The 12,500-nt window shown below is 31.0% G+C and overlaps 1 protein-coding gene across 1 annotated transcript in view; it reads right to left on the minus strand.

Moving 5' to 3' along the window:
• The window catches only part of LOC147015284 (uncharacterized), a 444,530-nt gene that overhangs the window by 225,900 nt on the left and 206,130 nt on the right, over positions 1-12,500 (minus strand). The window lies entirely within an intron of this gene.

The following is a 12,500-nucleotide window of genomic DNA, read 5'->3' on the forward strand; positions in this document are numbered from 1 at the left end:
CTATTCAGTTGAGGATTCTGTGTTTGGGGTTCACAGATCTAAGAACGTCCCCCTTGACACACATTATATACTGTTATACACCTCGGACTTGGCCCTCGAGTGTCCACAACGGTGTATAGTAGGAGGGAGTGAAGCGCCAACCTATTGCTCCCATTGCACACACACACACAAACAAAAGTTAAGCCTTGACTATTCAGTTGAGGATTCTGTGTTTGGGGTTCACAGATCTAAGAACGTCCCCCTTGACACACATTATATACTGTAATACACCTCGGACTTGGCCCTCGAGTGTCCACAACGGTGTATAGTAGGAGGGAGTGAAGCGCCAACCTATTGCTCCCATTGCACACACACACACAAACAAAAGTTAAGCCTTGACTATTCAGTTGAGGATTCTGTGTTTGGGGTTCACAGATCTAAGAACGTCCCCCTTGACACACATTATATACTGTAATACACCTCGGACTTGTTCCTCTAGTGTCCACAAAGGTGTATTATATGCTTAGTTTTGTCTTTTGTAATTCCTGTGAATAAAATGAACCTAAAATCTCTTCCCCTTCCAAATCATATATTTTATAAGTCCAAGGAACTGTATCTATTACATCAACAATTTTAAAAAGTTCTTTCGTCCATCGTTCAGTAAAACCCTTTTCAAAATGAGATTTCCACCTATATATTCTTACGATATCACCAACTTTGAACTTAGGTTTTCTGACATTAATCTCTTTTTCATATTTTAATTTTGTAAATGTTTCTGATGGCTTCATATTCGTTGACGTGTGAATCGTGTCATTATACTTATCCACAATATCCTGAATAAAAGATAACCATTGTTGTGAACCGAGTTGTGTGAATTTTTTATATAGTCTCTCTTTTAAGGTACGATTAAAACGTTCAACAACAACTGCCTTCCCTTCATTAAAGGTACTGTATAATGTAATACTGTTATTTTTTAAAAAATTCATAAATGTCTTGTTATAAAACTCTCTACCCTCATCAGTCCACAATTTCTTAGGTTTTCTCTTACTTTTATTAAATATCTGTTGAAAAGCTAACACAAGAGTATTACCTGTTTTGTTTTTTAAAGGGACAACCCACGCATATCTACTCCTCAAATCAATAACGGTTAAAGCATACTTGTACCCCTTATCATTATTGAGTTCAATCAAATCAGCAGACCAGATATAATCAACTTCCTTGGAATAAACTTTCCTTCTCTGAAACTTTGTGAATATTGGTTTATGTAATTCATCAGCTAATTGCTCTTCAGTCTTAATGGCATCATTAGAGCCTATAAGTTTTTTGAATTTCCAAGTCCAAGTTTCAATTTAGCACTAATCATCTTCTTCACGATGAACCTATCAACTTTTTCTCTCAAGGTTGGATTTTGTATCAGAGACAAATTATATAACATTTCTCTATCGGCTTCATGCTTTTCTTCCAACGTTGTGGTATTCCCATAATCAATATCGTGTCTCATGCACACTTCATCAACTCTATTGATTGGTTTACTCCAGGATTTAGGATTGTCTGCCTCATCTAATCTTTTATCCAAGTTTGTGCCTGGACCACAGAAAGAATACCCTGGAAGATGTAATTCCCTGGTATTCCAGTAGTTGTAAATTTACTTCCTGATAAAAACTTTTGTATATCTCCTCCGAGTTTGTGTTTGGAGATAAATTGATTTTTTTGAACCACACACCGAACATATACTTTTTTGTATAACCCTGTTATTTTTACTTTTAATATATGAAATATTTTTAGTATTAGTTTTCTTTTTACATTTGAGACAATAACTCATTTATTTATGAGAAAAATTTCTGCAGAGTGCAAAAACCTTTTTAGTTTCCAACATGCACATTTGAATCTTAATTTTTAAAACATAAAGAATCCTTAGAAATGCCTTCACTCTCTCCTCCATTTATTTAAGAAAAAACTTGAATTAAAATACATGTCTTCTCGATGTCGATAGTCTTGTCGAAAGTATTGTAAATAGACTTTTTAATTCTTTGTATTCCTCCCTGGTGAGATAAGTTAATTTCTTTAATACCTCTATTCTTTTTTGAATCTCACTGGTTTCCATATTTTGATATTTATTCATTCTCTCTCTTTCCTCCCTCTCTCTCTTCTCTCTTTCCTCCTTCTCTCTCTCCTCCTCCTCCTTTTCCTCCTCTTCCCTCTCTTCTTCAACTCCTTCCTCATCCCTTACTATACTTGAATCGTTTACACCCCATAGAATATTATACATATATTCATCAGGATTTCTTGTTATTCCTGTATCCAAAATAATTTTTTTACAACAGGATACCAATAAAATTTCTTTTGAATTTCTAAAAGAGCCTTACCTTTTCTTAACCTTATAATTTTTTCATTATTTAACATTCTAATTAAATCTAAAGTTGTTGGTTTATCAACATCAGCATAATGCCAATCTTTTATTGAAAATACCTCATTCTTATGTTGTAGAACATATTTATTAAAATACCGAATACCCTTTTCTTGAAGGTATGCTTGAACACAGAAATGATAATTTTCTTGAAGCCTTCTTGCTGTCATTTATGTATTAGAAATATATGTTAGAATAATATTATGGCACGAAACACCTCCCCATCTTCCCATAGTTAAATCATTTTGTATTTCCTTACTTATTATATATAATCCTGTTTTTTCTGTTTTCATGAGATAAACAAGGGCAAAACCATTATTATATTTACCCTTATTAAATTCTTTTATTTGTTGTTTACTAATCGTGGCTCCACAAAACTCATTCTCGATACCAAGTGGATAATATTCTTCCTTACGAGACTGATTTAATTGTTCCAGGTCTTCGAGGTTAATTTTAAATGACCAATTATACCCTAAATCATTCATATCATACCCCCATTGTTCTATTCTCATACAAACGATACGCCCTTCTTTATAAAAATTTATTTTAATTCGAACTGTGAATTCTGTATGACCTGGAGATAATATCAACACTTCTGTATCTTTAGAATACACAGCCGTTTTATTTAAGTATATATATTGTGATAAATCGCTTAATCTCACCAAGTCATTCGCGTCAGTCGGGCTTGGATAATTTTTTAATTTATAAGCATTTTTCATGTTAATATTTTTGTTTATATTATATTTATATCGTTCAGCCTGTGCCTTTGTGTAATAATTTGATAAATCAATATCCAGTTCTTGAGATACACCAAAGATAGAACCATCTTTACCAACATAAGTCATTTATATTAGATTAAAAATAATATCATAAAATTTTTTATTTTTGTTGAGTTGAAATAACACATATAGACATAATTGACCACAACACTTGGAATTTAAATCTTGGACTTGAAATGTTTGATAAACACCATTCTGTAAGAATTTTATGACTTCAACAGGTGGTGGAAGACCAAAACTATCAAAATAATATTTGTCTTGACTATTAAAAATACAAACCCAATGAGAACCGTTCCCATCATTATCTTCTAAGTTCATAATAATATTCTTTGTATGTTTCGACACATTTGTTAATTCATCTTTCATACAAATAACCACATTATGAATTTTTAATTTCTTACAATATTTGGCAAGTTGTAAATTTGATGTTGTATTCTTTCCAAATTCTTTCAACCACTCATCAATGCTCATTTATTTATTAGAAAGATATAATCCATTACCTCTTTTCGTTAATTTTACACCTGCTTGTGCTATAGAAGAAAGCATATCTCCAACTAACAATCTCGCTTTATCAGGCAGACCTTCAAGTTTTTCAGCAAAATCTACAATTACACCACTTCCACTAATTTGTTTCTCCAACTCTTTGTTATGTCTTTCCAATTCTTTTTGAGCCTGGAGTTGAGCCTTCCTTTCGTTGGCAGTTTTGACCGCTGTTGAAATACCACCCGTCAATGCTCCAACCGCACTTAAACCAGCAAATAAAGGAATTAGAAATGGGAGAAATCCTCCACTCGTCTCTCTTATTGAATATTTTTTCAACATTGGTTTTGTCATTTTAATTTTAAGTGAGCCAGTGTCATTCAAGATTTTAACCTGTTCTCTTGTGAGCAAAACATCAATTCTTACTGCTCCTTTTCTCTGAATTGTATTAACGTTAATCGTACAAGGCTTTTGATTTTGAACACAAGATGATAGTTTATGAAGATTGATTTGATTAACATATACCCCAGTTGGTACTTTGCCACTCATTTATTTAACAAAAAATTATGTGAGACTAATCATCACACCATTATCTGTATTAATCTGCAATTCTGTTTCTTCCAAAAGCAAACAATATGTATCAACTTCTTCACTCTCTCCTCTTTCAATGTATAGGGAAGTATCCACTCGATTAGACTTTATAGTTTCTTTTTGAGCGCTCAGGTCAAACGTATAGATTGTATACAAACTTTTAAATGCTGTCATATCCAAAATAGGTTCTTTATTTCCATTACTTTCACACACCTTTTGGTAAGACTTGTATGCTTCAGCAAAATCATTTTTTCCCAATTAATTTCCAATCTATCTCGTGGATAAAATGTTCCATCTAGAGAAACGCGAAGTTGTTTCACCTTAGCATTATCACTCAATGCATTATTCTTATCAGTCGCAGTATCACCATCTGGCTTTTTAAAAATCATCCACAGATATCGTGGCTTTCCTTCCAGAACACCCAAATTCCACGTGTAAGTAGTTTGATTGAGTTTAACGTGTTGACATCTTCTTTTGAGGTATGATACACTGAGTGGTTTTTTTGAGTTAAGTCTTCGATTCAACATCTCTTCTGTTTTAAGATTAGGAGTATATTCACTGATATACCAACTCATCTCCTCAATTACAAATTTATTCTGATCACCAAAAGCATTACCAACACCAAAAAGCAATCTATTTTCATTATCATTCCTTTGTAGTTGAAATCTAATTTTAAGACCATACAGAACTTTATCATAATCACAAAATCCAAATATACCTTTAAGAGGAACTGCCACAGTAAAACTATTTTCTGCTTTTGTATCATCATTATACATTCCTTTCCTTTGAATATATCCAGGGTCTGTGTTTGTTCCCGTTGACATATCAGGAATAAAACCTTCGACAGACCCCTTTCCCATTCTATCACTGAATGTATAGAGTGTAAATTTCATCATTTCAGATACAGCAGAGACATAATCAACCGCTTCAACTTCTTGTGTTCCAATATACAATCGCACACTATCAAACATTTTCCAGAAGAAATCATTTACAAGTGTAGCGTTTGTGTTATTCCCAGCCTTAGTGAATTTAAATTTACACAACAAGAAACTTTCGGAGAGATTCAAATAGGTTTGTTGATTATTTATTTCAAAACTTTTTGTACCATTTGTATTCCAGTCTGTTCCAGTTATTGCATTTACCTTGAAGTAATCTTCTTTTTAGTGGAGTTTGAGATAATAATAGTATCATCCAAATCATAGATACTATCAATTGCTTCCATACTTGTATTTATTTAGGAAAAAAGATGTTAAAACTTTTGAAACCCTGATCCAAGTATTTGAATTATTTTCTGTCGTTCTTGGGGGGACAACTGAGTTTTACCTTTCTTAATTTCTTTTATTGCTTGTAATTTATGAGATTCTTTCTGAGCATCTTTTATACTCTTTACAGCACCTGCTACATTTCCCACAGCAGAAGCAGTTGAACCAATTAGGTCTTTATGTTTAAGAATAGTTGAACCAATACCCATGAGAGTATCAATTATCCCATCTCCTCTAAATTGATGTCCAACACCCCTTTGTCTCTTAGGTTTATAGTATCCTCTACCAAGATACATACCTTCACCCTTGTAGTACGGGGAAAGGAACATCCCATCCCCTGTAATTATTTTATATTTTCCCAACTCGTGCTTCCTCACAATAACCATCGTATTTATTTATTGAAAAACTTCACGTAGGTGAATTCTGATGGATATAACTTCTCCATTAAAAGAAATCACACGATTATCTTGGTCGGTTATCCTAAAATTTACTCTGTGTATGGTTTTTCCTGACACAGGTAGATAAACCAAATTTTTAGGCTCCATATTGAATTTATAACCAATTGGGGTTGAGTATGCGCTGAATGAAAATATTGTATTTGTTTTTAATCCATCATTATAAGCACCATCAATCAAATCACAGTGAATTAACACCGAATTTATTCCTGAGGATATTTGAATGACATTATCACTGTAAAACGTCCCATTAGTTTCAATCTTTTTTGAGGAGAAACCTAATAACTCTCTAAATGAATTATCAATTGTGAAATCAACCTTGTAGTTATTTTTAACTTTAATCGTTGATTTTGAAGTATGTTTTTGAATGTTTATAACAATATTTTTTGGTTCATCACCCTGTTCTTTCATAAGACGAGCAATTTCGGAAGATATTTGAGAAATCTCGTATGCTCCGGGTGAGACTGTTATCGTTTTGTATCCACTTCCCGGATTATAACTAAACTTGTCATTTTTCTCGGTTATATTAAATAAGGTATTATAAGTCTCCATGGACAATAAAGATGCCTCATATTCTTTTGTTGTGTCAAGTTGTAGTGGGTATGGGAATGAAGATGTGTGGTCGCTTGTTGTGAAATTAAAACTCAGGATTGTGCTTCTCATCTTATTTAATATGAGTTAAAATGTCTTTATATTGAGATTTATTAATTATTTTCATGTTCATCAACTGGTCTAAAATGGCTGATGCTTCATTAAAACAATTGTTATTTCCAGCCTTCTTACTGCCGAACAACAATAACAGTCTATTAACTAATTGCGATGGGTCATTTGGAAGAAAACTAATACCTGAACCAAGGATACTTAAAGCCTGAATAATGTGTTTCTCCTTCTCATTCTTCCTACTTTTACCAGAAAGAATAACCTTATAATTTAGAGTGTTCAGCAAATCAATATATACTCTATCATCATTATTTTCCATATCCAATGGTTTATCAATATACTTTGATTCATCCCTCACAGTTGAACCTTGTCTTCCATCTTTTGTGAGAAGAAACATTAATCTCGGAGTTAGTTTAACAGGGGTTGAGCAGAACTTAAGAACCTTAATTCATCATTAAATATCAATACCTTTTCTTGAACAAGATGAAATATTGCTGGTTGTTCTGTTGGAATGAGTCCTGCTTTGGTTTTTGAATCCGCTGAATATTCATTGTTTTGAACAGCATTCACAATATAATCAGGGGGTTGATTAATCTCTTCCAGTTGTTGAAATAAACCTTCATCATCATATTCTAATTCTCCTAAATGCTCTAATTCTTCCTCCGTCATTTGACTGAAATCTTTTAACATTTGAAGCTTTCTAGGAGTATATTCTACTGTGGGAACTGTGGAAACATCTTTCATTTTTTCTTGGGAAGTCTTTAAAAGTGGTTTAAAAAATTTCTCTTGTTTTTTTCAAATGCTTCTTCGCCCGTTAGTTTCTGTCTGCGTTTCTTCTTTATGTCTTCCTGTTGTTTTACAACTTTTGAAACCAACTCTTGATGTTCCTTAAATCTTCTTGCTCTTTCTTTTGTATCCATTTATTTATTGTAAAATATCATTTAATGAATTGTAAAGATCAACAGGGAAATTTTCCTTTTCTTCATCATTCAAGTAGATGTGTTCAAATAAATCCTTTTCTTTAAATATTTCATCAAATTCTTTATTAACATTAATGCGAGTTGTAATTTCTTCTTCACTAATCCTTGCATCTCTGCTTTTCATACGTTTGTGTTGAGTTTCTTCATCAACATCAAAACCGAATGATAAAATCTTCACTCCGCTCAGATATTTAATAATTTGTCTCGTTCCTTCTGGATTAGTTTCTAATATCCCAACACCACCAGATTTTAGTTTCTTTAACTCACTCTTACAATGTGAATATTTTGTTGTACCAAGAGAAACCTCCTCAAATATTTGTCCTTCATTCCTCAATCGCATATGTTCCTCCACTGAAATATAGTGATAATCTTCACCTTTTACTTCTCCAGGTCTTATTGCTCTAGTTGTTGTTGATACAATGCGTATCACGGGGTGTTTTTTAAGTAAATTTACAATATTCTCATTTGTACTACACAAGAACCTTGATTTATGAAAGTTTTTTCCAGAAGCAGATTTACCCACAAGATTTATAATAATAGTTGTCATTTATATATGTAATTGTTTATAAAACAAAAAATATATCCCTTAATATCTCATCTTGTTTCACAACAATATATTTATATTTTTCAGTCGTGTGCTTCATATAATCCTCAAATTTCTTTTTACTACATAATGTAGAACAATTATCTCTCCAAAAATTATTGATATCTATTGAATTTAACTTGAATAAAATAAAAGTATTAGCATTGTTTCTGATGGAACGACGAGGAAGTTGAAAGTACGATTGACTAAGATAAATACAATTACAAGAAGAATGTCTCCCTCTTGTGTAGTAGCTGTCCATTACCGTTTGGTTTCTCTCATTAACACAATCATCAAAGATAACGAGGTTCTTTTTTGATTTATCCAAATCTTGGGGAGACGGTATATCATCCGTATTATCACTAAGAATACAAGTTATAAGATTTGATTTCTTTTTACATCTCTGTGTATCACAAAATAGTTGAATTATATCTTCAATGTTATAATCATTTAGGTTTTTTTGACGTTTAAATAAACCTATTATATCTTCTTTTGAAGACCAGCATTAAAACCTTGTGAGAGTAGTTGATACTCTGGTTGAAAACTCGACTTTGTGAAAATTATTAAATTATCATAATCTAAAAAGTTGGGAGTGAGGAGCATTTTTAAAAGTAAGCAGGTTTTTCCACATCCACTTGAACCAACTATGAGACATCTTAATGAATTTGGGAGATTTTTATGGTTGTTAAATTTTATCTTATTTTCCCAAATAGGTAAAAAATCATTCATTTATATATTTGAAAAACAGGTTATTTAATTTATTATTGGCTTTTTTAGAAACTCTATATTTTATCCTAAGTTCAGGTTTAATTTCAAGATAATCCATTATTTTATTTATACAATATCTTGTGTTGATATTTCCCTGAAAATTACATCCATGAATAATATACAACAACAATCCTTTGAACATTTCTCTTATACGTTCAGTTTCTTCCCTTGTAAGGAAAGGTGTGTTATCATCCTCATACTTTACATTCATTTCTCTAATCAATCTTGTAAAGTAATTCATTTTTGGTGTAAATCTAAAAGAATTATTTTCCTTTTTATATTTTTGATTATCATGAATTAGAAGATAATCACAGAATATACATTGTTTATAGGCTTTTGACTCTGTGTTTAATCCCCGTCTTTCACACGCAGGACAATTCTCAAATTTGTCATATGGAGAATCAGGAAAGTCTAGCATATTTATAAAGTAAAACTTTACTTAAACTGAAATTCATCTATACTTTCAGTTGTATATTACCATCAATATCGATATACTTTTTTTCATTATCAGATTCAACGACAACATTTTTTATATTAAAGGTAATTTTAAAATTATCGTTAACTACTATTGAACGAAATGTCATTTCACCTGATATATTAACATCCTTTATTTCATCAAGATTTACATCTTTAGGGTTGTTGAAAAAAATACAAATTTCTCCTTGCATATTACAGATGGTCTTATCTTTTCTTTCTAAAGCTTCATCCATAAGGTTTTTGTTCTTTGATACTTTTTCTTGTTTCATTGCTTTTTCTAGTTTTGAATATATTACTAGAAGGAGAGGAGAAACTTTTGTTAGAGATACTTTAATTGATGTTCTACCAGGTATACTAAAAGCCCTTCCACTGAAGGAAATTGAAGAACTCATATTATTTACCATAATAGTTTTTATCCAATAGTTGTTATATTTATCTTTGTTCAATTTTACATCCTTGACATATTTCTCAGTATCTTTAACAGATGAAGAGATTGATTGAAACTTGTCTTTTGTGTCTTGAAACATTGTATTTATAAAGTGAAAAAGTTGGAGGATAAAATGTTTTTAAGCACAGATTCACCTATAAATTAAACGAAATTTTCATCAAGAAAATTTTAGTTCAAGCAAAGTTTTATTCTATAAATATGGTGAATACAACGTACTGCGATGTTTGTAATCACGAATATAAACATTATAGAAAACACCTCCGAACCAACAAACACACATTTAATCTATTTCATCAAATATCTCCTCTTGAGTTGGAAAGAAAACATTGTGATATCTGTTCAAAGGATGTTTTGAAGAGTAGTTATAATCAACATCTTCAATCACAAAAACACAAGAAAAATGAGTTTAAAGTAAAGGGAGACTATTATATTAAAAACACTGATGAGGCATTTAAAGGGCATATAAAAATAAGGATTTTTCAATTTGGAGAACCCGGTCCATCATCAATAGCTGAATCAATTGAAATAGTAAAACCCGATGTTGAAAAATTTATTAAAAAGACATTAAAAGAAATAAAAACTTTAAAGTTTTATATGGGAGTGAAAATGAATATGAAAAGACAAGATGAAGAACAAACTCCTTATATGAGAACAGATCTTCATTTTATAACATCATTTCAAGATTTTTTGAATAGTGGGGTTTATGAAGAACTATCAAGACAAGAGGAGGATGTTGATAATACAGTGGTAGGAAGTGGATTCAATATTAAAAAATCATCTTTTTAGATATACACATTCTAAAATCAAACCCTCTTAAAGCTTCTTCTTATATTGAATTACCAAAAGAAATAAAACTAAAGAAGGCAGTTGTTAATATTAAGAACAATGATAATAAATGTTTTCTCTGGTCTGTTCTTGCTCACTTACATCCACCAAAATGTAATTCAGAAAGAGTAAAACAATATATGAAATATGAGAATACCTTGGACATTAAAGATTTTAAATTCCCAATGCCACTAACAGATATTCCTAAATTTGAGAAAAAGAATAATCTTTCTATTAATGTATATGGATTAACGGATACAAACAAAGTTCAAATATTAAAAATTTCAAACAACTATAAAAATGAAGAAACACACATTGACCTTTTATATTTTAGTGTTGGAAAGAATTCACATTACACATACATCAATAATTTATCAAGATTAATCTCTTCTCAGGTATTCAGAACAGCAAACAAAATATATCCTTGTAAGCGATGTCTTAATTCATTTCATACAAAAGAACGATTAGAACAACATTCAAAATATTGTAGTAATCATAAATCAGCTGTAATTACAATGCCTAAACCTGGTGAAAAGATTTATTTTGAAGATTATAATAAATCTATCATGCACCCATTTGTGATATACGCTGATTTTGAATGTATCCTTAAAAAGATAAATACTGCTTCTCCTAATCCAAAAGAACCATATACAAATAAATATCAAAAACATATTCCTTGTGGTTTTTGTTATTATATCAAATCATCTGTTGGAGAAAAGTATAACAAACTTGAACATTATCGTGGAAAAAATGCTTCACAAGAGTTTGTAAAACGATTAGAAAAGGATTGTATAAGACTCACTAAATTAATGAAAGAAACAAATGAACCGATGAAATTAACCAAAGAAGAAAAATTAGAATTTAGAATGAACAATATCTGTCATATTTGTGAGGGGGAAATTAAGGAGTTTAAAGTTAGAGACCATTGTCATCTTACTGGTAAATATAGAGGTCCCGCTCATTCCTGTTGTAATCTTAATTATAAATTACCTTCTTTTATTCCAGTCTTTCTTCACAACAGCGCCAACTATGATACACATCTATTTATAAATGAACTTTCAAAAACACCAGGGAATATTTCTGCTATAACAAACACAAGTCAAAAGTATATTTCATTTTCAAAAATGATATTCACAAAACCTATAACTCGTATTAGGTTTTTAGATTCTTACAAGTTTATGGGAACACCACTAGCCTACCTCGCATCAAATCTAAGCTCCACGGACTCTTTTCCAAATCTTAATTCATTCTTTCCAAAAGAGGAAATTCTCACTAAAGAGGAAATTCAGATTAAAGAGAGAATTCAAAGTAAAGAGGAAATTCTAACTGAAGATGAAATTCTAATTATAAAGAAAATTCGAACTAAAGAGGAAATTCAGATTAAAGATGAAATTCTGATTAAAGAAGGAATTCTTACGAGAGAGGAAATTCAAACAAGGAATGAAATTCAAAGTAAAGAGAAAATTCTTACAAGTAAGGGAATTTATCCTTATGATTATATGGATTCATTTATGAGATTTAAAGAAACACAACTTCCTTCAAAAGAAAGTTTCTATAATAACCTTTATGAAGAAGAGATAAGTGATAAGGAATATAAACACGCACAAGAAATATGGAAAATATTTAAGATAAAGAACCTTGGAGAATATCATGATTTATATCTAAAAACAGATGTTTTATTGTTAGCTGATGTGTTTGAGGCTTTTAGAACACTCTGTCATAATAAAAATTGTTATGGATTAGACCCTGCCCACTATTTCACAGCTCCTGGTTTAGCTTGGAGTGCAATGTTGAAAATGACAAAAC

This window comes from Eptatretus burgeri, chromosome 12, assembly GCF_056783735.1.
Source record: "Eptatretus burgeri isolate ZD-2024b chromosome 12, Ebu_testis_v1, whole genome shotgun sequence".
NCBI lineage: Eukaryota > Metazoa > Chordata > Myxini > Myxiniformes > Myxinidae > Eptatretus > Eptatretus burgeri.